The sequence below is a fragment of the Ranitomeya imitator genome, chromosome 2 (assembly GCF_032444005.1).
Source record: "Ranitomeya imitator isolate aRanImi1 chromosome 2, aRanImi1.pri, whole genome shotgun sequence".
In the NCBI taxonomy this organism is placed as follows: Eukaryota; Metazoa; Chordata; class Amphibia; order Anura; family Dendrobatidae; genus Ranitomeya; species Ranitomeya imitator.
The window spans coordinates 282,704,007-282,731,849 of NC_091283.1; the positions used below are offsets into that span (position 1 = coordinate 282,704,007).

At 52.6% G+C, this 27,843-nt stretch overlaps 1 long non-coding RNA gene across 1 annotated transcript; it reads left to right on the forward strand.

Moving 5' to 3' along the window:
• The first annotated feature begins 434 nt into the window (after positions 1–434).
• Positions 435–27,843, forward strand: LOC138663144 (uncharacterized). Its single transcript, XR_011318123.1, has 2 exons — positions 435–1,251; positions 26,037–27,843. It is a non-coding gene; the product is annotated as an uncharacterized lncRNA (long non-coding RNA).

Sequence of the window (27,843 nt, forward strand, 5' to 3'; positions counted from 1 at the left end):
GGACTGCCCTAGTTTGGTATTGTAACAGGTGTCAGTTAGTAGTGCAGACAAATTGTCCTAGACTGAACTCAGTTTTCAGATGGCCCAATATATACCACTCATGGAAAACTTACCTGCTCCAAAGACCATTAGCAGCTTCTAACTAATGGCCATGCTGCGGTCTGTCAAGGAATGAGTGCAGTATCATTATAAAGACTAGGGATATTTGCAACCATAATGTCTGGGAGATCTGTGCAATTATTTAGTATGAATATGGAAATGATCTCTGGAAGTTAAGTGTTCCCTGAGCGGTATATACTGTATTTTCACATACTATCTATTCCTGACACTGGAGTGGCTTATAACCTTACGAAGTATATAGTTTGAGGTCTGGGATCTGCCTATATGTGGCGAGTTTTCTGACCGTTTTGGATAACATGATACGTGGTTTTAGGGTTTTCTTCATCTAGCCTCGATTGAATTTAGGTTAATATTAAATAGTCTCTTGATGAGTCGTCTTTGGTGAGGACGATGAAACCAGTAGAAATGAGAGGCTTGGAGATTGAGTGTGTATACATCACCTCACCCTATATGCTGAGATGTGGGGGTATATGTTTTTCTATTAGTCAACTTCTGACTAACCTTCAGGGGGTGAATTATGGGTATAATTTTACATATGGAATTAATAATGTTTAGTTTTATCCTTTTGTCAGTGAAAATTCTAATCAAGAGGTAATTATATAAATATTTTTTTTCTCAGTTAACTCATTCCTCATGTTTGGCCTCATTAAAATAAAAACACTCCTACTCTGCTGGCATGCCGGCTACACTTCAGCGGTGTCGAGACTCTGTCTCAGGCCTTTTGTGAGTTTGTCACATCACACGAGCCTTGCGCCCAATCAGCGACAGCTTCACTGTTCCCGCATTCGGACGTATTGAACATCAACACGAAGCCAGGGCCTCAGCTGGTCTCTGACTGCCTCATGATGATCAATTTGTCCAAAAGTGGGGACAGTGACACCAGAGCTCATTGGGCACAGGGCTCACATGACGTAAAAACCTCAAAAGAGACCCCAGAACGCAAGTGCCGACACTGCTGAAATGGTGCCGGTGTGGGAGGTTTGTATAAGTGTTTTTATTTTAATGGGACCAAACATGAGGAATGAGAAGGGGCTGTCCAACTAGTGGACAAGCTTTTTAAACATCAAAAATCCTACACAGAGAAAAGAGAAAAATCATTATCACACCTACAGTGTGAGAAATTAATTACAGGTAGTGTTGAGCGATACCTTCCGATATCGGAAAGTATCGGTATCGGTTTGGATCGGCCGATATTCAAAAAATATCGGATATCGCCGATACCGATACCCGATCCCAATGCAAGTCAATGGGACCAAAATATCGGAATTAAAATAAACCCTTTCTTTCCTTGTAGGTTCATTCTACCTGAAGGAAAACAACTAAGAATAATGTAGGATGTATGGGGGAGGTGGCGGAGACATTAAAGGCAATGAGGATTAGTCCAATCAAATAGAATAGCATGTTTTTTTTTTTTTTTTAAAGAAGTTCGGATTGAAAAAGATATTGAGTATGTAAATTTTTTTTATTTTGTCAGATATTGATGTTTCACTATTCCACGCCCTTCCCCTTCTTTTTTTTCTTTTTTTTTTTTTTCTTTTCCCACACTTTCATCTTCATCATCATCAGCATCCTTGACATCAACTTCTTCACCTTATTCATCTTCTTCTTCATCTTCTACCTATTTTTTTTTTTATTACATTCTTCATATTCATTTTCTTCAACTATTATTATTCTTCCTATTCTACATATTCTTTTTATTCCACTGTTATTATTCTTCCTATTCTACTTCTTCATCATATTCTCATTTGTGACAGGCATTCCCGTAGTTGTTATCTATAAAAGTTGGAAGATTACACCTTCCGTTCTGCCAGTCACAAAAGTTACATTTGTCCGCGTTCAGTTTGGCCTGCAGCATCAGGCTTTATCCAGGGGCACCACGAGGAGGAACGGACTCACCCCCATACACTGCTTAGTCTTCTTCTGCATATAATTTAGATAATATCTTTTGCTCTGATATTAAGTCTTATGCTTAATGTTCTTCTGCTCTTTGTTCTGCAGCCTCTTGTTCTTCTGCTTCTCGGTCTTCCATGTTGTCGTCTCCAGGGTCTTCGTCTCCAGTGTCGTCATCTCCGCCGTCGTCGTCTCAGCCGTCGTCGTCTCCGCCGTCGTCGTCGTCGTCGTCATCGGGGTGGTCTTCCGGGTCGTCGTCATCGGGGTGGTCTTCCGGGTTGTCGACGTTAGGGTCTTCAACTTGGAAATGTAGCAGAAGGTACAAGAAGGCTGAGAAAATGCCAAGAACCAGCTGATGGAACTGGAACTCGGATGGCTACCCGAAGGTTCAAGAGCCTATGGAACTACCGAGGACCAGCTGACGTTACTGGAACCCGGTTACTAAGCAGGAGGTACCCGTGCTAAAAAGCACTACCAAGGACCGCCTGACGTTGGCGGAACTCGGATACCCAGAAGGAGGCACCTAAGCCAAAGGCTCTGCCCGGAACCAGATGACGTTACTGGAACCAGGATGGGGAGCAGAAGGTACAAGAGCAAAAGACACTGCCGAGAACCAGCTGACGGTACTGGAACCCGGATGGGTAGCCGAATGTCCAAGAGCCAATGGAACTACCAAGGACCAGCTGACGTTACTGGAACCCGGTTACTAAGCAGGAGGTACCCGTGCCTGAAAGCACTACCAAGGACCACCTGACATTGGTGGAACTTGGATACCCAGAAGGAGGCACCTAAGCCAAAGGCTCTGCCCGGAACCAGCTGACGGTACTGGAACCAGGATGGGGAGCAGAAGGTACAAGAGCAAAAGACACTGCCGAGAACCAGCTGACGGTGCTGGAACCAGGTGGTGGACCCGAAGGCCCACAGGAGAGGAGAGAACAGCTAGGCCGCGAGGCAGCCGCAGTTACCGAACCCCAACAGTCCTACAGGGGGAGCTGGGCCTACTGGCACTACAGAACCAGCCTTGACTACCAGTTCACGCAGCCCACATAGGAAGCTCCTAAACTGGAGGCACCCTGGAGTTGGCTAACTCGACCGCCCCACGACGGGGCAAGCATAGGCGTCTCAGTGAAGTTGACACAACCCGGAAACAGCTGACGGTGCTGAAACCAGGCTTGGCACGAGGGAGTACCTGTGACAAGAACACTGCCGAGAACCAGCTGGCGGTGCTGGAACCCGGATGCGTTGCCCCAGTGTGCAAGAGCCAATGGCACGACCGAGGACCAGCTGACGGTGCTGGAACCCGGTTACTAAGCTGTAGGTGCCCGCGCTTAAAAGCACTACCAAGGACCGCCTGGCGTTGGCGGAACTCGGATACCCAGGAGGAGGCACCTTAGCCAAAGGCTCGGCCCGGAACCAGCTGACGGTGCTGGAACCAGGTGGTGGACCCGAAGGCCCACAGGAGAGGAGAGAACAGCTAGGCCGCGAGGCAGCCGCAGTTACCGAACCCCAACAGTCCTACAGGGGGAGCTGGGCCTACTGGCACTACAGAACCAGCCTTGACTACCAGTTCACGCAGCCCACATAGGAAGCTCCTAAACTGGAGGCACCCTGGAGTTGGCTAACTCGACCGCCCCACGACGGGGCAAGCATAGGCGTCTCAGTGAAGTTGACACAACCCGGAAACAGCTGACGGTGCTGAAACCAGGCTTGGCACGAGGGAGTACCTGTGACAAGAACACTGCCGAGAACCAGCTGGCGGTGCTGGAACCCGGATGCGTTGCCCCAGTGTGCAAGAGCCAATGGCACGACCGAGGACCAGCTGACGGTGCTGGAACCCGGTTACTAAGCTGTAGGTGCCCGCGCTTAAAAGCACTACCAAGGACCGCCTGGCGTTGGCGGAACTCGGATACCCAGGAGGAGGCACCTTAGCCAAAGGCTCGGCCCGGAACCAGCTGACGGTGCTGGAACCAGGTGGTGGACCCGAAGGCCCACAGGAGAGGAGAGAACAGCTAGGCCGCGAGGCAGCCGCAGTTACCGAACCCCAACAGTCCTACAGGGGGAGCTGGGCCTACTGGCACTACAGAACCAGCCTTGACTACCAGTTCACGCAGCCCACATAGGAAGCTCCTAAACTGGAGGCACCCTGGAGTTGGCTAACTCGACCGCCCCACGACGGGGCAAGCATAGGCGTCTCAGTGAAGTTGACACAACCCGGAAACAGCTGACGGTGCTGAAACCAGGCTTGGCACGAGGGAGTACCTGTGACAAGAACACTGCCGAGAACCAGCTGGCGGTGCTGGAACCCGGATGCGTTGCCCCAGTGTGCAAGAGCCAATGGCACGACCGAGGACCAGCTGACGGTGCTGGAACCCGGTTACTAAGCTGTAGGTGCCCGCGCTTAAAAGCACTACCAAGGACCGCCTGGCGTTGGCGGAACTCGGATACCCAGGAGGAGGCACCTAAGCCAAAGGCTCGGCCCGGAACCAGCTGACGGTGCTGGAACCAGGTGGTGGACCCCAAGGCCCACAGGAGAGGAGAGAACAGCTAGGCCGCGAGGCAGCCGCAGTTACCGAACCCCAACAGTCCTACAGGGGGAGCTGGGCCTACTGGCACTACAGAACCAGCCTTGACTACCAGTTCACGCAGCCCACATAGGAAGCTCCTAAACTGGAGGCACCCTGGAGTTGGCTAACTCGACCGCCCCACGACGGGGCAAGCATAGGCGTCTCAGTGAAGTTGACACAACCCGGAAACAGCTGACGGTGCTGAAACCAGGCTTGGCACGAGGGAGTACCTGTGACAAGAACACTGCCGAGAACCAGCTGGCGGTGCTGGAACCCGGATGCGTTGCCCCAGTGTGCAAGAGCCAATGGCACGACCGAGGACCAGCTGACGGTGCTGGAACCCGGTTACTAAGCTGTAGGTGCCCGCGCTTAAAAGCACTACCAAGGACCGCCTGGCGTTGGCGGAACTCGGATACCCAGGAGGAGGCACCTTAGCCAAAGGCTCGGCCCGGAACCAGCTGACGGTGCTGGAACCAGGTGGTGGACCCGAAGGCCCACAGGAGAGGAGAGAACAGCTAGGCCGCGAGGCAGCCGCAGTTACCGAACCCCAACAGTCCTACAGGGGGAGCTGGGCCTACTGGCACTACAGAACCAGCCTTGACTACCAGTTCACGCAGCCCACATAGGAAGCTCCTAAACTGGAGGCACCCTGGAGTTGGCTAACTCGACCGCCCCACGACGGGGCAAGCATAGGCGTCTCAGTGAAGTTGACACAACCCGGAAACAGCTGACGGTGCTGAAACCAGGCTTGGCACGAGGGAGTACCTGTGACAAGAACACTGCCGAGAACCAGCTGGCGGTGCTGGAACCCGGATGCGTTGCCCCAGTGTGCAAGAGCCAATGGCACGACCGAGGACCAGCTGACGGTGCTGGAACCCGGTTACTAAGCTGTAGGTGCCCGCGCTTAAAAGCACTACCAAGGACCGCCTGGCGTTGGCGGAACTCGGATACCCAGGAGGAGGCACCTTAGCCAAAGGCTCGGCCCGGAACCAGCTGACGGTGCTGGAACCAGGTGGTGGACCCGAAGGCCCACAGGAGAGGAGAGAACAGCTAGGCCGCGAGGCAGCCGCAGTTACCGAACCCCAACAGTCCTACAGGGGGAGCTGGGCCTACTGGCACTACAGAACCAGCCTTGACTACCAGTTCACGCAGCCCACATAGGAAGCTCCTAAACTGGAGGCACCCTGGAGTTGGCTAACTCGACCGCCCCACGACGGGGCAAGCATAGGCGTCTCAGTGAAGTTGACACAACCCGGAAACAGCTGACGGTGCTGAAACCAGGCTTGGCACGAGGGAGTACCTGTGACAAGAACACTGCCGAGAACCAGCTGGCGGTGCTGGAACCCGGATGCGTTGCCCCAGTGTGCAAGAGCCAATGGCACGACCGAGGACCAGCTGACGGTGCTGGAACCCGGTTACTAAGCTGTAGGTGCCCGCGCTTAAAAGCACTACCAAGGACCGCCTGGCGTTGGCGGAACTCGGATACCCAGGAGGAGGCACCTTAGCCAAAGGCTCGGCCCGGAACCAGCTGACGGTGCTGGAACCAGGTGGTGGACCCGAAGGCCCACAGGAGAGGAGAGAACAGCTAGGCCGCGAGGCAGCCGCAGTTACCGAACCCCAACAGTCCTACAGGGGGAGCTGGGCCTACTGGCACTACAGAACCAGCCTTGACTACCAGTTCACGCAGCCCACATAGGAAGCTCCTAAACTGGAGGCACCCTGGAGTTGGCTAACTCGACCGCCCCACGACGGGGCAAGCATAGGCGTCTCAGTGAAGTTGACACAACCCGGAAACAGCTGACGGTGCTGAAACCAGGCTTGGCACGAGGGAGTACCTGTGACAAGAACACTGCCGAGAACCAGCTGGCGGTGCTGGAACCCGGATGCGTTGCCCCAGTGTGCAAGAGCCAATGGCACGACCGAGGACCAGCTGACGGTGCTGGAACCCGGTTACTAAGCTGTAGGTGCCCGCGCTTAAAAGCACTACCAAGGACCGCCTGGCGTTGGCGGAACTCGGATACCCAGGAGGAGGCACCTAAGCCAAAGGCTCGGCCCGGAACCAGCTGACGGTGCTGGAACCAGGTGGTGGACCCCAAGGCCCACAGGAGAGGAGAGAACAGCTAGGCCGCGAGGCAGCCGCAGTTACCGAACCCCAACAGTCCTACAGGGGGAGCTGGGCCTACTGGCACTACAGAACCAGCCTTGACTACCAGTTCACGCAGCCCACATAGGAAGCTCCTAAACTGGAGGCACCCTGGAGTTGGCTAACTCGACCGCCCCACGACGGGGCAAGCATAGGCGTCTCAGTGAAGTTGACACAACCCGGAAACAGCTGACGGTGCTGAAACCAGGCTTGGCACGAGGGAGTACCTGTGACAAGAACACTGCCGAGAACCAGCTGGCGGTGCTGGAACCCGGATGCGTTGCCCCAGTGTGCAAGAGCCAATGGCACGACCGAGGACCAGCTGACGGTGCTGGAACCCGGTTACTAAGCTGTAGGTGCCCGCGCTTAAAAGCACTACCAAGGACCGCCTGGCGTTGGCGGAACTCGGATACCCAGGAGGAGGCACCTTAGCCAAAGGCTCGGCCCGGAACCAGCTGACGGTGCTGGAACCAGGTGGTGGACCCGAAGGCCCACAGGAGAGGAGAGAACAGCTAGGCCGCGAGGCAGCCGCAGTTACCGAACCCCAACAGTCCTACAGGGGGAGCTGGGCCTACTGGCACTACAGAACCAGCCTTGACTACCAGTTCACGCAGCCCACATAGGAAGCTCCTAAACTGGAGGCACCCTGGAGTTGGCTAACTCGACCGCCCCACGACGGGGCAAGCATAGGCGTCTCAGTGAAGTTGACACAACCCGGAAACAGCTGACGGTGCTGAAACCAGGCTTGGCACGAGGGAGTACCTGTGACAAGAACACTGCCGAGAACCAGCTGGCGGTGCTGGAACCCGGATGCGTTGCCCCAGTGTGCAAGAGCCAATGGCACGACCGAGGACCAGCTGACGGTGCTGGAACCCGGTTACTAAGCTGTAGGTGCCCGCGCTTAAAAGCACTACCAAGGACCGCCTGGCGTTGGCGGAACTCGGATACCCAGGAGGAGGCACCTTAGCCAAAGGCTCGGCCCGGAACCAGCTGACGGTGCTGGAACCAGGTGGTGGACCCCAAGGCCCACAGGAGAGGAGAGAACAGCTAGGCCGCGAGGCAGCCGCAGTTACCGAACCCCAACAGTCCTACAGGGGGAGCTGGGCCTACTGGCACTACAGAACCAGCCTTGACTACCAGTTCACGCAGCCCACATAGGAAGCTCCTAAACTGGAGGCACCCTGGAGTTGGCTAACTCGACCGCCCCACGACGGGGCAAGCATAGGCGTCTCAGTGAAGTTGACACAACCCGGAAACAGCTGACGGTGCTGAAACCAGGCTTGGCACGAGGGAGTACCTGTGACAAGAACACTGCCGAGAACCAGCTGGCGGTGCTGGAACCCGGATGCGTTGCCCCAGTGTGCAAGAGCCAATGGCACGACCGAGGACCAGCTGACGGTGCTGGAACCCGGTTACTAAGCTGTAGGTGCCCGCGCTTAAAAGCACTACCAAGGACCGCCTGGCGTTGGCGGAACTCGGATACCCAGGAGGAGGCACCTTAGCCAAAGGCTCGGCCCGGAACCAGCTGACGGTGCTGGAACCAGGTGGTGGACCCGAAGGCCCACAGGAGAGGAGAGAACAGCTAGGCCGCGAGGCAGCCGCAGTTACCGAACCCCAACAGTCCTACAGGGGGAGCTGGGCCTACTGGCACTACAGAACCAGCCTTGACTACCAGTTCACGCAGCCCACATAGGAAGCTCCTAAACTGGAGGCACCCTGGAGTTGGCTAACTCGACCGCCCCACGACGGGGCAAGCATAGGCGTCTCAGTGAAGTTGACACAACCCGGAAACAGCTGACGGTGCTGAAACCAGGCTTGGCACGAGGGAGTACCTGTGACAAGAACACTGCCGAGAACCAGCTGGCGGTGCTGGAACCCGGATGCGTTGCCCCAGTGTGCAAGAGCCAATGGCACGACCGAGGACCAGCTGACGGTGCTGGAACCCGGTTACTAAGCTGTAGGTGCCCGCGCTTAAAAGCACTACCAAGGACCGCCTGGCGTTGGCGGAACTCGGATACCCAGGAGGAGGCACCTAAGCCAAAGGCTCGGCCCGGAACCAGCTGACGGTGCTGGAACCAGGTGGTGGACCCCAAGGCCCACAGGAGAGGAGAGAACAGCTAGGCCGCGAGGCAGCCGCAGTTACCGAACCCCAACAGTCCTACAGGGGGAGCTGGGCCTACTGGCACTACAGAACCAGCCTTGACTACCAGTTCACGCAGCCCACATAGGAAGCTCCTAAACTGGAGGCACCCTGGAGTTGGCTAACTCGACCGCCCCACGACGGGGCAAGCATAGGCGTCTCAGTGAAGTTGACACAACCCGGAAACAGCTGACGGTGCTGAAACCAGGCTTGGCACGAGGGAGTACCTGTGACAAGAACACTGCCGAGAACCAGCTGGCGGTGCTGGAACCCGGATGCGTTGCCTTGCCTATTAAAGATTGTCTTCCTAGAGCCCCAACTAGCGGTGTTGGAGCAAAGGGTAAGCAGGGGGAGATGAGTGTAGGCCGAAGCCTGCACTGGAGGCAGCTTTGTGTCTGCGTTGCGTTTGCAGGACACTTTGCCGGCTACACACTGGGGGAACAGCTGGCGTTGCTGAACCCCACTAACACAATGGCGTGTGTTTTTATCTGTGCAGCTAGCACTTGCGGGCAAAAACTTGCGATGTTAGAGCCCGTGTTGAAGCAGGAGGAGGAGGAGAGGAGCAGAGTGTAGGCCGAAGCCTAGTTGAACCAATTTCAAAGGAAACCTTTAACCCCCCCCTCAGGTGTTACAAAGTACAAGAGACACACCTTGTGCAGTATTAATGCTGCACAAGTGAAAGGTTGCTCTATTTCATTCTACTTGCACACGCTGAATGAAAGACATACACAATTTACCCCATTCTACAGTAAAACTGTAGTGGATGCGTGACTTGGTTTTTTGATGAGACGCAGCACAGGTGTCCAAAATAACGCCTTGGTGCTTGGCGCAGCTTCCTGAGCGTTGTTATTTGCTGTACAGGAGTCTGCGCTCTTGTGTTATCCCTTGGCAATGCCCTGTTAGCGCTGCCCATCTTATGACCTCATTTCATGTTGGCCGGTGCGGTTAACGATGGCCATAAATCCCAGACCCACAGTGGCTTTTCCTAAAGTCACACTGCGGTGCTGGGATTCGTGGCCTTGAGCAGTAAATATTTTGGCCGCTCACACACGTCCTTACACCTGCTTCAGACTGGGCGGCCTCTGCTGATCCCTTCTCGCATGCCGCGGCCATGAGGCTGCACAGTCTGAAGAAGGCGGAAGGAGATGAGTTAAGACAGGCGAAGATATGCACTGCTCGTGCCCATCAATCACACCCTCGCAGTCAAAATAATTAAGACAACGAGGAGCATTTTATTCAGGCAGGGCGGACGAACAGGCGCAAGTAGCCAACCAATGATGTCAGAAGACGGGAAGCGCTACCAAGGGGGGTGCTGCGTATCATTAGAAAGGAAAGTCACACCTCAGGGACAGTGGAATGGTCTCAAAGAGACACATTTTGTACGTGTTGAGTTCCACGTGGGCAAGGAGAAAACGTCAGCCACCTTGTACAAATGCAGCAGTACTGCTGTACAAGGTGGCTGTTATACATAGAAACACCTGGGGGGGTGGGGGGCAGGCTCCCTTCAATTTCAGTTCATGTTCCTGCGTGGCGTTTGCAGGTCACGTTGCAAGCTACACAGCAGGGGAACAGCTGGCGTTGCTGAACCCCACTGACACATTGACTGGTGTTTTTCTCTGTGCAGATTGCATGTCCGGGCAAAAACTAGCGGTGTTAGAGCCCAGGGTCAGCAGGAGGAGGAGGAGAGGAGCAAAGTGTAGGCCGAAGCCTGCACTGGTGGCAGCTTTTGGTCGGTTGTGCCAGCGTGGCTTGTGCTGGACACGATGCCGGCTACACAGCGGGGGAACAGCTGGCGGTGCTGAACCACACTAACACATTGGCTGGTGTTTTTCTCTGTGCAGCTAGCATGTCCGGGCAGAAACTGGCGTTGTTTGAGCCCAGGGTCAGCAGGAGGAGGAGAGGAGCAAAGTGTAGGCCGAAGCCTGCACTGGTGGCAGCTTTTGTTCTGTTGTGCCAGCGTGGCTTGTGCTGGACACGTTGCCGACTACACAGCAGGGGAACAGCTGGCGGTGCTGAACCCCACTAACACATTGGCTGGTGTTTTTCTCTGTGCAGCTAGCATTTCCGGGCAAAAACTAGCGGTGTTTGAGCCCAGGGTCAGCAGGAGGAGTAGAGGAGCAGAGTGTAGGCCGAAGCCTAGTTGAACCAATTTCAAAGGTTACCTTTAACCCCCCCCTCAGGTGTTGCAAGGTACAAGAGCCACACCTTGAACAGCATTAATGATGCACAAGTCAAAGGTTGCTCTATTTAATTTTGCTCCTTGCACACGCTGAATTAAACACGTACACTATTTAGCCCATTATACTGTCAAACAGTTGTGGAGGCGTGACTTGTCTTTTTAACGAGACGCAGCACAGGTGTCAAAATTTGCACCTAGGTACTGGGCGCAGATTCCTGAGCGTTGTTATTTGCTGTACAGGAGTCTGCGCTCTTGTGTTATCCCTTGGCAATACCCTGTTAGTGCAGGCCGTCTCATGACCTCATTTCATGTTGGCCGGTGCGGTTAACGATGGCCATAAATCCCAGACCCACAGTGGCTTTTCCTAAAGTCACACTGCGGTGCTGGGATTCGTGGCCTTGTGCAGTAAATATGTTCGCCGCTCACACATGTCCTTACACCTGCTTCAGACTGGGCGGCCTCAGCTGATCCCTTATCGCATGCCGCGGCCATGAGGCCGCACAGTCAGAAGAAGGCGGAAGGAGGGGAGTGAAAACAGGGGAACATATGCACTGCTCGTGCCCATCAATCACACCCTCGCAGTCAAAATATATGAGACAACGGGGGGCGTTGTGTCGGGCAGGGGGGACGCACAGGCACAGCCAGCCAACCAATGATGTCAGGAGACGGGCAGCGCTAACAATGGGGGTGCTGCGTGTCATTACAAAGGAAAGTCACACCTCAGGGACATTGTAATGGTCTCTAATGAGACACATTTTTTACGTGTTGAGTTCCACGTGGGCAAGGAGAAAAAGTCAGCCACCTCGTACAAATGCAGCAGTACTGCTGTACAAGGTGGCTGATATACATAGAAACACCTGTGGGTGGGGGGCAGGCTCCCTTCAATTTCAGTTCATGTGCCTGCGTGGCGTTTGCAGGTCACGTTGCAAGCTGCACAGCAGGGGAACAGCTGGCGGTGCTGAACCCCACTAACACATTGGCTGGTGTTTTTCTCTGTGCAGCTAGCATGTCCGGGCAGAAACTGGCGTTGTTTGAGCCCAGGGTCAGCAGGAGGAGGAGAGGAGCAAAGTGTAGGCCGAAGCCTGCACTGGTGGCAGCTTTTGTTCTGTTGTGCCAGCGTGGCTTGTGCTGGACACGTTGCCGACTACACAGCAGGGGAACAGCTGGCGGTGCTGAACCCCACTAACACATTGGCTGGTGTTTTTCTCTGTGCAGCTAGCATTTCCGGGCAAAAACTAGCGGTGTTTGAGCCCAGGGTCAGCAGGAGGAGTAGAGGAGCAGAGTGTTGGCCAAAGCCTAGTTGAACCAATTTCAAAGGTTACCTTTAACCCCCCCCTCAGGTGTTGCAAGGTACAAGAGCCACACCTTGAACAGCATTATTGATGCACAAGTCAAAGGTTGCTCTATTTAATTTTGCTCCTTGCACACGCTGAATTAAACACGTACACTATTTAGCCCATTATACTGTCAAACAGTAGTGGAGGCGTGACTACTAGTCTTTTTAAGGAGACGCAGCACAGGTGTACAAATTTACACCTAGGTGCTGTGCGCAGATTCCTTACCGTTGTTATTTCCAGTACAGGAAACTGCGCTCTTGTGTTATCCCTTGGCAATACCCTGTTAGTGCAGGCCGTCTCATGACCTCATTTCATGTTGGCCGGTGCGGTTAACGATGGCCATAAATCCCAGACCCACAGTGGCTTTTCCTAAAGTCACACTGCGGTGCTGGGATTCGTGGCCTTGTGCAGTAAATATGTTCGCCGCTCACACATGTCCTTACACCTGCTTCAGACTGGGCGGCCTCAGCTGATCCCTTATCGCATGCCGCGGCCATGAGGCCGCACAGTCAGAAGAAGGCGGAAGGAGGGGAGTGAAAACAGGGGAACATATGCACTGCTCGTGCCCATCAATCACACCCTCGCAGTCAAAATATATGAGACAACGGGGGGCGTTGTGTCGGGCAGGGGGGACGCACAGGCACAGCCAGCCAACCAATGATGTCAGGAGACGGGCAGCGCTAACAATGGGGGTGCTGCGTGTCATTAAAAAGGAAAGTCACACCTCAGGGACATTGTAATGGTCTCTAATGAGACACATTTTGTACTTGTTGAGTTCCACGTGTGCAAGGAGAAAAAGTCAGCCACCTTGTCCAAATGCAGCAGTACTGCTGTACAAGGTGGCTGTTATACATAGAAACACCTGGGGGGGTGGGGGGCAGGCTCCCTTCAATTTCAGTTCATGTGCCTGCGTGGCGTTTGCAGGTCACGTTGCAAGCTACACAGCAGGGGAACAGCTGGCGTTGCTGAACCCCACTGACACATTGACTGGTGTTTTTCTCTGTGCAGATTGCATGTCCGGGCAAAAACTAGCGGTGTTAGAGCCCAGGGTCAGCAGGAGGAGGAGGAGAGGAGCAAAGTGTAGGCCGAAGCCTGCACTGGTGGCAGCTTTTGGTCGGTTGTGCCAGCGTGGCTTGTGCTGGACACGATGCCGGCTACACAGCGGGGGAACAGCTGGCGGTGCTGAACCACACTAACACATTGGCTGGTGTTTTTCTCTGTGCAGCTAGCATGTCCGGGCAGAAACTGGCGTTGTTTGAGCCCAGGGTCAGCAGGAGGAGGAGAGGAGCAAAGTGTAGGCCGAAGCCTGCACTGGTGGCAGCTTTTGGTCGGTTGTGCCAGCGTGGCTTGTGCTGGACACGTTGCCGACTACACAGCAGGGGAACAGCTGGCGGTGCTGAACCCCACTAACACATTGGCTGGTGTTTTTCTCTGTGCAGCTAGCATTTCCGGGCAAAAACTAGCGGTGTTTGAGCCCAGGGTCAGCAGGAGGAGGAGAGGAGCAGAGTGTAGGCCGAAGCCTAGTTGAACCAATTTCAAAGGTTACCTTTAACCCCCCCCTCAGGTGTTGCAAGGTACAAGAGCCACACCTTGAACAGCATTAATGATGCACAAGTCAAAGGTTGCTCTATTTAATTTTGCTCCTTGCACACGCTGAATTAAACACGTACACTATTTAGCCCATTATACTGTCAAACAGTTGTGGAGGCGTGACTTGTCTTTTTAACGAGACGCAGCACAGGTGTCAAAATTTGCACCTAGGTACTGGGCGCAGATTCCTGAGCGTTGTTATTTGCTGTACAGGAGTCTGCGCTATTGTGATCCCTTGGCCATGCGCTGTGAGCGCTTCCTGTCTTCTGACCTCATTTCATGTCGGCCGTTGCGGTTAGCGATGGACATGAATCCCAGACCCACAGTGTGTTTTTAAAAAATCACACTGCGGTGCTGGGATTCGTGCCCTGGTGCACTAAATAGGTTTGCCGCTCACACATGTCCTTACACCTGCTTCAGACTGGGCGGCCTCATCTGATCCCTTATCGCCTGCCGCGGCCATGAGGACACCCAGTCTGAAGAAGGCGGAAGGAGATGAGTGAACACAGGCAAACATATGCACTGCACATGCCCATCAATCACACCCTCGCTGTCCAAAAAAATAAGACACCGAGGGCCGTTGTTTCGAGCAGGGGAGATGCACAGGCGCAGCCAGCTAACCAATGATGTCAAAAGACGGGCAGCGCTAACAAGGGTGGTGCTGCGTGTCATTACAAAGGAAAGTCACACCTCAGGGACATTGTAATGGTCTCTAATGAGACACATTTTGTACGTGTTGAGTTCCACGTGGGCAAGGAGAAAAAGTCAGCCACCTCGTACAAATGCAGCAGTACTGCTGTACAAGGTGGCTGATATACATAGAAACACCTGTGGGTGGGGGGCAGGCTCCCTTCAATTTCAGTTCATGTGCCTGCGTGGCGTTTGCAGGTCACGTTGCAAGCTACACAGCAGGGGAACAGCTGGCGTTGCTGAACCCCACTGACACATTGACTGGTGTTTTTCTCTGTGCAGCTAGCATGTCCGGGCAGAAACTGGCGTTGTTTGAGCCCAGGGTCAGCAGGAGGAGGAGAGGAGCAAAGTGTAGGCCGAAGCCTGCACTGGTGGCAGCTTTTGGTCGGTTGTGCCAGCGTGGCTTGTGCTGGACACGTTGCCGACTACACAGCAGGGGAACAGCTGGCGGTGCTGAACCCCACTAACACATTGGCTGGTGTTTTTCTCTGTGCAGCTAGCATTTCCGGGCAAAAACTAGCGGTGTTTGAGCCCAGGGTCAGCAGGAGAAGGAGAGGAGCAGAGTGTAGGCCGAAGCCTAGTTGAACCAATTTCAAAGGTTACCTTTAACCCCCCCCTCAGGTGTTGCAAGGTACAAGAGCCACACCTTGAACAGCATTAATGATGCACAAGTCAAAGGTTGCTCTATTTAATTTTGCTCCTTGCACACGCTGAATTAAACACGTACACTATTTAGCCCATTATACTGTCAAACAGTTGTGGAGGCGTGACTTGTCTTTTTAACGAGACGCAGCACAGGTGTCAAAATTTGCACCTAGGTACTGGGCGCAGATTCCTGAGCGTTGTTATTTGCTGTACAGGAGTCTGCGCTATTGTGATCCCTTGGCCATGCGCTGTGAGCGCTTCCTGTCTTCTGACCTCATTTCATGTCGGCCGTTGCGGTTAGCGATGGACATGAATCCCAGACCCACAGTGTGTTTTTAAAAAATCACACTGCGGTGCTGGGATTCGTGCCCTGGTGCACTAAATAGGTTTGCCGCTCACACATGTCCTTACACCTGCTTCAGACTGGGCGGCCTCATCTGATCCCTTATCGCCTGCCGCGGCCATGAGGACACCCAGTTTGAAGAAGGCGGAAGGAGATGAGTGAACACAGGCAAACATATGCACTGCACATGCCCATCAATCACACCCTCGCTGTCCAAAAAAATAAGACACCGAGGGCCGTTGTTTCGAGCAGGGGAGATGCACAGGCGCAGCCAGCTAACCAATGATGTCAAAAGACGGGCAGCGCTAACAAGGGTGGTGCTGCGTGTCATTACAAAGGAAAGTCACACCTCAGGGACATTGTAATGGTCTCTAATGAGACACATTTTGTACGTGTTGAGTTCCACGTGGGCAAGGAGAAAAAGTCAGCCACCTCGTACAAATGCAGCAGTACTGCTGTACAAGGTGGCTGATATACATAGAAACACCTGTGGGTGGGGGGCAGGCTCCCTTCAATTTCAGTTCATGTGCCTGCGTGGCGTTTGCAGGTCACGTTGCAAGCTACACAGCAGGGGAACAGCTGTCGTTGCTGAACCCCACTGACACATTGACTGGTGTTTTTCTCTGTGCAGATTGCATGTCCGGGCAAAAACTAGCGGTGTTAGAGCCCAGGGTCAGCAGGAGGAGGAGGAGAGGAGCAAAGTGTAGGCCGAAGCCTGCACTGGTGGCAGCTTTTGGTCGGTTGTGCCAGCGTGGCTTGTGCTGGACACGATGCCGGCTACACAGCGGGGGAACAGCAGGCGGTGCTGAACCCCACTAACACATTGGCTGGTGTTTTTCTCTGTGCAGCTAGCATGTCCGGGCAGAAACTGGCGTTGTTTGAGCCCAGGGTCAGCAGGAGGAGGAGAGGAGCAAAGTGTAGGCCGAAGCCTGCACTGGTGGCAGCTTTTGGTCGGTTGTGCCAGCGTGGCTTGTGCTGGACACGTTGCCGACTACACAGCAGGGGAACAGCTGGCGGTGCTGAACCCCACTAACACATTGGCTGGTGTTTTTCTCTGTGCAGCTAGCATTTCCGGGCAAAAACTAGCGGTGTTTGAGCCCAGGGTCAGCAGGAGGAGGAGAGGAGCAGAGTGTAGGCCGAAGCCTAGTTGAACCAATTTCAAAGGTTACCTTTAACCCCCCCCTCAGGTGTTGCAAGGTACAAGAGCCACACCTTGTGCAGCATTAATGATGCACAAGTCAAAGGTTGCTCTATTTAATTTTGCTCCTTGCACACGCTGAATTAAACACGTACACTATTTAGCCCATTATACTGTCAAACAGTTGTGGAGGCGTGACTTGTCTTTTTAACGAGACGCAGCACAGGTGTCAAAATTTGCACCTAGGTACTGGGCGCAGATTCCTGAGCGTTGTTATTTGCTGTACAGGAGTCTGCGCTATTGTGATCCCTTGGCCATGCGCTGTGAGCGCTTCCTGTCTTCTGACCTCATTTCATGTCGGCCGTTGCGGTTAGCGATGGACATGAATCCCAGACCCACAGTGTGTTTTCACAAAAATCACACTGCGTGGCTGGGATTCGTGGCCTTGTGCAGTAAATAGGTTTGCCGCTTACACATGTCCTTACACCTGCTCCAGACTGGGCGGCCTCAGCTGATCCCTTATCGCCTACCACGGCCAGGAGGCCGCACAGTCTGAAGAAGGCGGAAGGAGATGAGTTAAGACAGGCGAACATATGCACTGCTCGTGCCCATAAACCACACCCTCGCTGACAAAATAAATATGACAACGAGGGGCGTTGTTTCTAGCAGGGCGGATGCACAGGCGCAGCCAGCTAACCATGATGACAAAAGACGGGAAACGCTACCAAGGGGGGTGCTGCGTATCATTACAAAGGAAAGTCACACCTCAGGGACAGTGGAATGGTCTCAATGAGACACATTTTGTACGTGTTGAGTTCCACGTGGGCAAGGAGAAAAAGTCAGCCACCTTGTACAAATGCAGCAGTACTGCTGTACTAGGTGGCTGTTATACATAGAAACACCTGGGGGGGTGGGGCCAGGTTCCCTTTTAATTTCAGTTCCTGTGCCTGCATGGCGTTTGCAGGTCACGTTGCCGGCTACACAGCAGGGGAACAGCTGGCGTTGCTGAACCCCACTAACACATTGGCTGGTGTTTTTCTCTGTGCAGCTAGCACTTCCGGGCAAAAACTAGCGGTGTTTGAGCCCAGGGTCAGCAGGAGGAGGAGAGGAGCAGAGTGTAGGCCGAAGCCTGCACTGGTGGCAGCTTTTGTTCTGTTGTGCCAGCGTGGCTTGTGCTGGACACGTTGCCGACTACACAGCAGGGGAACAGCTGGCGGTGCTGAACCCCACTGACACATCACCTAGTGTTTTTTTCTGTGTAGACAACACTTCCAGGTGGCAACTGACAGTGTTGAAACCCAGGGAATCAAAGAGGAGCAGAGTGTAGGCCGAAGCCTGCAGTGGAGCAAGTTGAAAGGGAACCTTTAACCCCCCCCCCCCAGGCATTTGTTGCTGAAAGAGCCATCTTGTACAGCAGTAATACTGCACATGGAAAATGGTGGCTCCGAAAATTATGCTCCTTGCAAACGCTGAAGTACACACTCATATAATGTGTCCCCTCACACCGTCAAACCATCCCGGAAGTGGGACTTTCCTTTGTAATGTGACACAGCACAGCCGTCATTCCAACCCCCTTGGTGCCGGGCACCACCTCCTCAACGTTGTTTGGTTCTGTCACGGAGCCCGCACTGTAATGTTATCCCTTGGCCATGCACAGTTAGCGGTGCCCGTCTTCTGACATCATGTAGGTGTCAGGCTGGCAGTGCCTGTGCGTCCAAGCTGCCCGAGATCCAACCTTGCAGTGTCATCTAATGTAGTCCCACTGCGGGCCAGGGATCCATGGGCATGCGCAGTGCATATCATCGCCTCTCACTCACCTCCTTCCTGCTTCTTCAGACTGTGCGGCGTCACGGCCGTGGCATGCTATTAGGGATCAGCTGACGCCGCCTAGTCTGAAGAAGCGTGAAGAAGGGGAGTGAGAGGCTAGTATATGCACTGCGCATGGCCATGGATACCAGGCCCACTGTGGGATCACATTAGACGACACTGCGAGGTGTGATTTCGGGCAGCGTGGACGCACAGGCGCAGCCAGGACGACAACAAATGATGTCAGAGGACGGGCAGCGCAAACTGTGCATGGCCAAGGGATAACATAACAGCGCAGGGTCCATGACGGAATCAAACAACGCTAAGGAGGCAGCGCACGGTGCCAAGGGGGTAGCAATGACGGCTGTGCTGCGTCACATTACAAAGGAAAGTCCCACCTCCAGGACGGTTGGACGGTGTGAGGGGACACATTACATGAGTGTGTAGTTCAGCGTTTGCAAGGAGCATAATTTCAAGAGCGACCTTTCCCTTGTGCAGTATTAGTGCTGCACATGGTGGCTCTTTCAGTAACAAACGCCTAGGGGGGGGGGGGGACAGGTCCCCTTACATTTTAGTTGTGCCAGCGTGGCGGTCGCATGACACGTTGCCGGATACACAGCTGGGGATCAGCTGACGTTACTGAACCCCAATAACAGAGGAGCGACTGTTGACTGTGCACACAGCACTTCCAGGCACCAACTGGCGGTGTTAGAGCCCAGGGACAGCAGGAGGAGCAGATTGGAGGTATTGCCGCACACACAGCTGGGGATCAGCTGACGTTACTGAACCCCAATAACAGAGGAGCGACTGTTGACTGTGCACACAGCACTTCCAGGCACCAACTGGCGGTGTTAGAGCCCAGGGACAGCAGGAGGAGCAGAGGAACAGAGTGTAGGCCGAAGCCTGATTGGAGCAAGTTGAAAGGAAACCTTTAACCCCCCCCCCCAAGACGTTTGTAGCTGAAAGAGCCATGTTGTGCAGCACTAAGGATGCAAAAGGAAAAGGTTGCTCTTTTAATTATGCTCCTTGCAAACACCGAAGTAAACACTAAAAATGTGTCCCTTTATACCGTTAAACCGTTCCGGAGGTGCGAATTTCCTTCGTAATGGGACACAGCACAGCTGTCATTCCTATCCCCTTGATGCCGTGCGCTGCCTCCTCAGCGTTGTTTTAAGCTGCCACGGAGCCTGCGCTGTTCTGTTAGCCCTTGGCCATGCCCAATTAGCGCTGCCTGTCTTCTGACATAATTTGGTGTCAGGCTGTCAGTGCCTGTGCGTCCACGCTGCTCCAGATCCCACCTCGCAGTCTCATCTAACGTAATCCCACTGCGGGCCTTGGAACCATGGGCATGCACAGTGCATAACCTCGACTCTCACTCCCCTCCTTCCCTCTTCTTCAGACTGTGCGGTGTCACGGCCGTGGCATGCTAGGGATCAGCTGACGGCGCACAGTCTAAAGAAGGCGGAGGGAAATGAGCGAGAGCCCGAGGGGAAGATATGCACTGCGCATGCCCATGGATCCCAGGCCCGCAGTGTGACTCAATCAGAAGACACTGCGAGGCGGGATCTCGGGCACCGCGGCCGCACAGGCGCAGCCAGCCTGACACCAAATTATGTCAGAAGACAGGCAGCGCAAATAGGGCATGCCCAAGGGATAACAGAACAGCGCAGGCTCCGTGACAGCTTAAAACAACGCTGAGGAGGCAGCGCATGGCACCAAGGGGGTAGGAATGACGGCTGTGCTGCGTCACATTACGAAGGAAAGTCCCAGCTCCGGGACGGTATAACGGTATCAGTGAACACATTTTATAAGTGTTAAGTTCTGCGTGTGCAAAGAGCTAAAAAAAAAGAGCTACCTTTTCCTTGTGCAGCATTACTGCTGCACAAGATGGCTCTTTCAGTAACAAACGACGGGGGGGGGGGGGGGGGACAGGTTCCCTTACATTCAGGTTGTTGTGCCAGCGTGGCGGTCGCAGGACACATTGCCGGCTACACAGCTGGGGATCAGCTGACGTTACTGAAACCCAATAACACTGGGTCGTATGTTTTTACTGTGCAGCCTGCACTTCTGAGCCGCAACTGGCGGTGTTGGAGCCCAGGAATAGCAGTTCAGGTGGTAGAAAGATGAACACAGCAGGAGACCTGGATGACACCCAATTACTTAATCAGGCAGAGGAGTGGCAAATTCCTGCGAGATCCAGGCCTGGTTCATTTTCAGGAAAGTAAGCCGGTCAACGTTATCGGAGGATAGTCGCATGCGACGGTCTGTTAGTACACCACCTGCGGCACTAAAGACACGTTCCGATAAGACACTAGCCGCAGGGCAAGCCAGCACCTCCAATGCATACTGGCTTAGCTCTGGCCATGTATCCAGCTTAGAGACCCAAAACTTGAACGGGGAAGAGCCGTCTGGGAGTACAGTAAGAGGGCAAGCCATGTAGTCTGTCACCATCTGACGGAACCGTTGCCTCCTGCTGACTGGAGCCGCCGGTGATGGTGTAGACATTTGGGGCGGGCACACAAAAGTGTGCCAGAGTTGTGCCATACTGGGCTTGCCTTGGGCAGAGGCACTGCTTCTGCTCCCTCTTTGGGCAGAGCCTCCCCCACTGCCTCGACGCACTGAGCTGCTTTGTAAAGCACTAGCAGCACTCCTCTCAGTTGGACAGGAGAAGATGATGGAATTCACCAGTGTGTCGTGGTACTCCCGCAATTTACGCTCCCGGGTCAACGCAGGGATGAGGTTTTGGACGTTGTCCCGGTAGCGAGGATCGAGGAGGGTGAACACCCAATAATCAGGCATGTTGAGAATGTGGTCGATGCGGCGGTCGTTTCTCAGGCACTGCAGCATGAAATCCACCATGTGCTGCAGAGTGCCAACCGGCCCAGAAACGCTGTCCCCTGCTTGAGACATGATCTCTGCCCGCTCGTCATCACCCCACCCTCGCTGTACACACTGACCACTGGACAATTGTGTCGCTCCCTCCTCTGGACGGAGCTCTTCCTCCTCCATTGACTCCTCCTCATCCTCCTCACAAATTGGCCCCTGCGTACCCCTTTGTGAGGAACCACGTGGCGCTGACTCTCCAGAAGCTGATGGAAAAGGTGACTCCTCATCCTCCACCTCTTCCACCACATCATCCCTTAACCCTTGCAAAGTTTGCTGAAGCAGGCAGATAAGGGGGACAGTCATGCTGACTAGTGCATCATCTGCACTTGCCATCCGCGTGGAATAATCAAAAGGACGCAAAACCTGGCAGACGTCCTTCATAGTGGCCCACTCTGTGGTTGTGAAGTCTGATCGGCGCTGACTGCGACTTCTTTGCGCCTGATGCAGCTGGTACTCCATAACTGCTTGCTGCTGCTCACACAACCGCTCCAACATATGTAACGTGGAATTCCACCGGGTAGGTAGGTCACATATGATGCGGTGTTCCGGAAGGCGGAATCGGCGCTGCAGAGCAGCAATGCGGGATCTGGCCAAGCTGGAACGCCGCAAGTGAGCACACTCTAGGCGGACCTTGTGCAGCAGGGCATCAAGATCCGGATAGTCCCTCAGAAAACTCTGCACAACCAAATTGAGCACATGTGCCAGACATGGGATGTGAGTGAGGTTGCCAAGGGCCAAAGCTGCCACCAGATTTCGGCCATTGTCACACACTACCATGCCTGGCTGGAGATTCGCTGGCAGTAACCACACATCGCTCTCCTGCTTTATAGCATTCCAGAGCTCCTGCGCTGTGTGGCTTCGATGCCCCAATGAAACTAGTTTCAAGACGGCCTGCTGACGTTTGGCCACGGCTGTGCTCATGTCGGTCATAGGTAAACGTTCACGGGTCCATGTGGGGGTGGACTGTGACGGATCCTGCAGAGAGGAATCAGAGGAACTGGTGTAAGAGGAGGAGTCGATGCGTACAGACTGGATTCCTGCAATCCTTGGAGTGGGCAGGACACGTCCTGCGCCACTCGCACGATCTGTACCTGGCTCAACAACATTAACCCAATGGGCAGTGAGGGAAACATATCGCCCCTGTCCATGCTGACTGGTCCACGCATCGGTGGTGAGGTGGACCTTGCTACTGACGGCGTTCAGTAGCGCATGTTTTATGTTTGCCTCAACATGCCTGTGCAGGGCAGGGACAGCCTGCCTGCTGAAGTAAAAGCGGCTGGGCACCTTGTACTGTGGGACTGCCAATGCCATCAAGTCACGGAAGCTGTCAGTCTCCACCAGCCTGAACGAGAGCATTTCCAGGGACAACAGTTTGGCAATGCCTGCATTCAGAGCCTGTGCTCGGGGGTGGTTGGCCGAGAATGCCCGCCTTTTCTCCCATGCCTGTACTACCGATGGCTGTAGAGTAGACTGGGAGTGTGAGGATGATTGGGAAGGTGGTGCTGTGGGTGGAATTACACAAGGTCTCTGGGAGGAAGCCAAACCAGCTGTGCGTGAGCTGGAGGAAGAGGCAACACGAGCTGAAGAGGTGGTAGCTGCCGCTGTTGGTTGGCCTACATCTTCAGTGTGTTTCTGTAACTCCACCGCGTGCCTGGTCCGCACATGTTTCCACATATTTGTGGTATTGAGGTTGCTGACATTTTTCCCTCTTTTTACTTTATGATGACACAGCTTGCATTTGACAAAACAAATGTCATCTGCAACTGTGTCAAAAAAGGACCAGGCACTGCAAGTCTTGGGAGCGCCCTTTTTGGCTTTGGAAAGAGACAGGCTCCTAACGGGTGCCAAAGTGGAGGCTACAGGCTCCGCAGTCTTCCCCCTCCCTCTCCCTCTTTGGCCCGTAAGAGGAAGCTCTTCCTCTGAGCTGCTCCCACCACCTTCCTGTTCCTCACGCCACGATGGGTCAAGGACCTCATCATCTCCACTACCCTCTGCCACCAACTGCTCCTCCTGGGTAGTCTCAGCAGCACAGTACGCACGAGAAAGCGGCACCTGAGTTTCATCATCAGATGCGTACTGCGCTGTGGTCACCGGAGGCACTGGCCCACCTGCCTCTTCAGAGTCAGAGAGAAAAAGGTGTTGGGCATCACTGCACACTGCCTCTTCTTCCATTTCTCCAATGCTGCTTGGCTGGCCCCCTGTTTCCAAGCCAAGAGATTCAGAGAACAGAAGTAGAGACGGCTCCTGTCCTGGGCTCTCTGACTGCCTGGCCAATTTGGCAGGTGGTGAAGAGACAGATGGCTGCTCTCCAGTGCTCTGTGCCTGAGAGGATGTGGCACTAACTGAAGTCGATGCCGAGGCGTTAGCTGCCATCCACCCGACAACGGCTTCAATTTGGTCTTCACGCAGCAGCGGTGCACGGCGCTCTCCGACAAAGCTGCGCATGAAGGACTGTTCCCTGCTGAAACTGAGTGACGACGAGTCACCGGCGCCCGCAGCAGGCACAGAATCACCACGTCCTCTCCCTGCTCCTCTCCCTGCTCCGCGCCCACGCCCACGTGCCTTACTCCCTGCCCTCTTCATCTTGGTTGACAGATAAAGATAAGCAGAAAAGTACTAAGGCCTTAGTGTGCTTATTCCTGTAATGCTCCTCCTAACAGGTGTAAGAAACACTAATGTTGTAAATTGTGGACTAAACTTTATTATTTTGCAAATGTGGCCTACACAAGTGTAAGTTGTGTTTGGTGAACTTAACCTTTTTTTTGGTGCAGATCGGGCTACAGAGCTAGTTTAAATCACACGGAGACCGTGCAGACAGCCGTAAACGGCGCTGCAAGGCCAAGAAACCCTCCTCTCGGTTATCCTATATAGTGTTTTTCCACTATTTAGCTGGATACGAGTGGAAAGACACTAATAGGAATTTTTTTTTTCAAATTTTAAACTGGCTGCACTATTTGAAAAAAAGGAAATTGTTTTTCAAGGTATGAGGCAGTAACGCACCCTGAGCTGAATCCAACCGGCTATGGCTGCACACAGACTACAGGGCGAGCTGCGCTCACACAGAGACCGTGCAGACAGCCGTAAACGGCGCTGCAAGGCCAAAAAACCCTCCTCTAGGTTATCCTATATAGTGTTTTTCCACTATTTAGCTGGATACGAGTGGAAAGACACTAATAGGAATTTTTTTTTTCAAATTTTAAACAGGCTGCACTATTTGAAAAAAAGGAAAATTTTTCTCAAGGTATGAGCCAGTAACGAACCCTGAGCTGAATCCAACCGGCTATGGCTGCACACAGACTACAGGGCGAGCTGGGCTCACACGGAGACCGTGCAGACAGCCGTAAACGGCGCTGCAAGGCCAAAAAACCCTCCTCTCGGTTATCCTATATAGTGTTTTTCCACTATTTAGCTGGATACGAGTGGAAAGACACTAATAGGAATTTTTTTTTTCAGATTTTAAACAGGCTGCACTATTTGAAAAAAAGGGAAATTTTTCTCAAGGTATGAGCCAGTAACGAACCCTGAGCTGAATCCAACCGGCTATGGCTGCACACAGACTACAGGGCGAGCTGGGCTCACACGGAGACCGTGCAGACAGCCGTAAACGGCGCTGCAAGGCCAAAAAACCCTCCTCTAGGTTATCCTATATAGTGTTTTTCCACTATTTAGCTGGATACGAGTGGAAAGACACTAATAGGAATTTTTTTTTTCAAATTTTAAACAGGCTGCACTATTTGAAAAAAAGGAAAATTTTTCTCAAGGTATGAGCCAGTAACGAACCCTGAGCTGAATCCAACCGGCTATGGCTGCACACAGACTACAGGGCGAGCTGGGCTCACACGGAGACCGTGCAGACAGCCGTAAACGGCGCTGCAAGGCCCAAAAAAACCCCTCTAGGTTATCCTATGTAGTGTTTTTCCACAATAGAGCTGGAGACTGGTGGAAAAACACTAATAGGAAATTTGAGAAAAAATGTGCAGCAGGCTGCACTAAGAGCAAAAAAGAACAACTGTGTGAGGCAGTGTGAACCCCCCCTGAGCTGAATACAACCGGGTATATGGCTGCACACAGACTACAGAGTGAGCTGCACACACACACACACACAGAGACCTTGCAGAACGCTGTTAAAACAGCGCTGCAAGGCAAGAGCAAGGTGAACAGTGAAGAACACACAGCGTTTTGCTAAATTAGCCTTTGGAAAGGAAAATAAAGCAATTAGCTAGCTCGACTGGCCCTCAGTTAGAACACAGCGTCCTGTCCCTAACTGAAATCACAGCAGAGTGAGCGCAAAATGGCGGCAGCGCTTTTTTATAGTGCAGAGTGACATCATTTCAGCAGCCAATCCCAGCCTTGCCAGTACTTACATGCCCACCATGCTAAACAGGATGTGCCCACACTTTCATTCATTCCTCATTGGCTGCTGCGTTCAATTTGAATTCTGGGAACTTCCGATTCCGGTATCCGATACGCGGGAAGTATCGGAATTCAGTATCGGAATTCCGATACCGCAAATATCGGCCGATACCCGATACTTGCGGTATCGGAATGCTCAACACTAATTACAGGAAAATTGTATTTTGTTGAGCGTCAAAGATAACTCAGAAAAGGAGAACCTATATATATTATTGACAAATTGTACAAAAACATGATGCGCGCGGCGTGCGTTCAAGGATGGAATATTATACGGGAGTTTTATAGAATAAATTCGAATTGAGAATATTATATGGGAGTTTTATAGGATAAATCAAATACCAACAGAAAATAAACTACCCAAAACAAACATTTACCTAATAAAGAGTTATTTTTACTGATAAAGTATAAAAGAATTGCACCATTTTCCGATACCCGTCGTGTCTCCATTTTTCATGATCTCGGGTTGGTTGAGGGCTTTTTTTGTGCCGAGCTGACATTTTTAATGAATACAATTTTGATGCAGATACGATCTTTTGATCGCCCATTATTACATTATAATGCAATGTTGCATTGACCTAAAAAACTTAATTCTGGCGTTTTTACTTTTTTTCTCGTTACGCCGTTTAGCAATCAGGTTAATTCTTTTTTTATACTGATAGAATGAGCGATTCTGAATGCAGCGATACCAAATACGTATACGTTTGATTTTTTCTATTGTTTTATTTTGAATGGGGCGAAAGTGTTTAATTTTAAATTTTATATTTTGTTTTACATTTTTTCAATATTTTTAAAAACATTTTTACTGGCATTGTGAAGACATACATCACTGTATCTTAATTACCAGATGACTATATTTAGCAAACAAAGAATAATAGTATATTATCTGTACGTTGGCTTTAAAATTTAATTGTTGATTTCTGGTTGGTCAAGAAAACAGACTTTTGTTAGTTTAAAGGGACACTGTCACCTGAATTTGGAGGGAACAATCTTCAGCCATAGGGGCGGGGTTTTTGGGTGTTTGATTCACCCTTTCCTTACCCGCTGGCTGCATGCTGGCTGCAATATTGGATTGAAGTTCATTCTCTGTCCTCCATAGTACACGCCTGCGCAAGGCAAGTTTGTTGACTTCTTAAGCAGAAAGGGAAAAAATATGCAAATAGTTTACATAATCAAGTAATGCTACTTGATCTTGTCTCCATTCTTACTCTTTAGGTAAGTACTGAATGAGGGACACTTGTTAAGTATAAAAATAGGTTATATGCATCTGTATAAAAAGACAGAGAGAGAAACAGTGAGAGAGATTCTGCTAAGACATCCATACATCCCAAAAGAACCAGAGACAGCGCAGTAGCCATTTTACATCATGGCTCCTTTACGACGGACATACAAATCTTCTCCATTGACCATCGCAGAACCATGGATACATTTGGAGAAGCCAGGTTGTGATCCACAGATTAAATGGCCTTGTACCTTGTATGGACTCAATGGACTGTCATCTTCCTTCACTTGCTGTTACCTCCTCCTGTGTGTGTGCCACAGGTGGAGTAAACCCTGGAAGAAGAAGCCAGGTTGTGATCCTCGGATCAACTGACCTTGTACCTTGTATGGACTCAATGGACTGTCCTCTTCCTACACTTGTTGTTACTCCTTCTCTGTGTGCATGCTCCAGGTGGAGAAACCGACCCTGGAATATAAAGCCAGGTTGTGATCCTCGGATCAACCTGCCTTGTATAGATTGAATGGACTGTCATGTTCCTACGCTTGTCAGTAACTCCTCTCTGTGTGCGTGCCACAGGTAGGGTAGCGACCCTGGAAGATCTGAAGTCACGGCTGCTATTTTCCTGGCAAGTCAGTGGATGAAGGAGACTCGTTAATGTGCACCATCTTGGGTATTTTGCTGGGACTGTTCTATGTGTTACCTGCATGTTTTGTAGTTAAATAAAGCATTGCCACACTGTT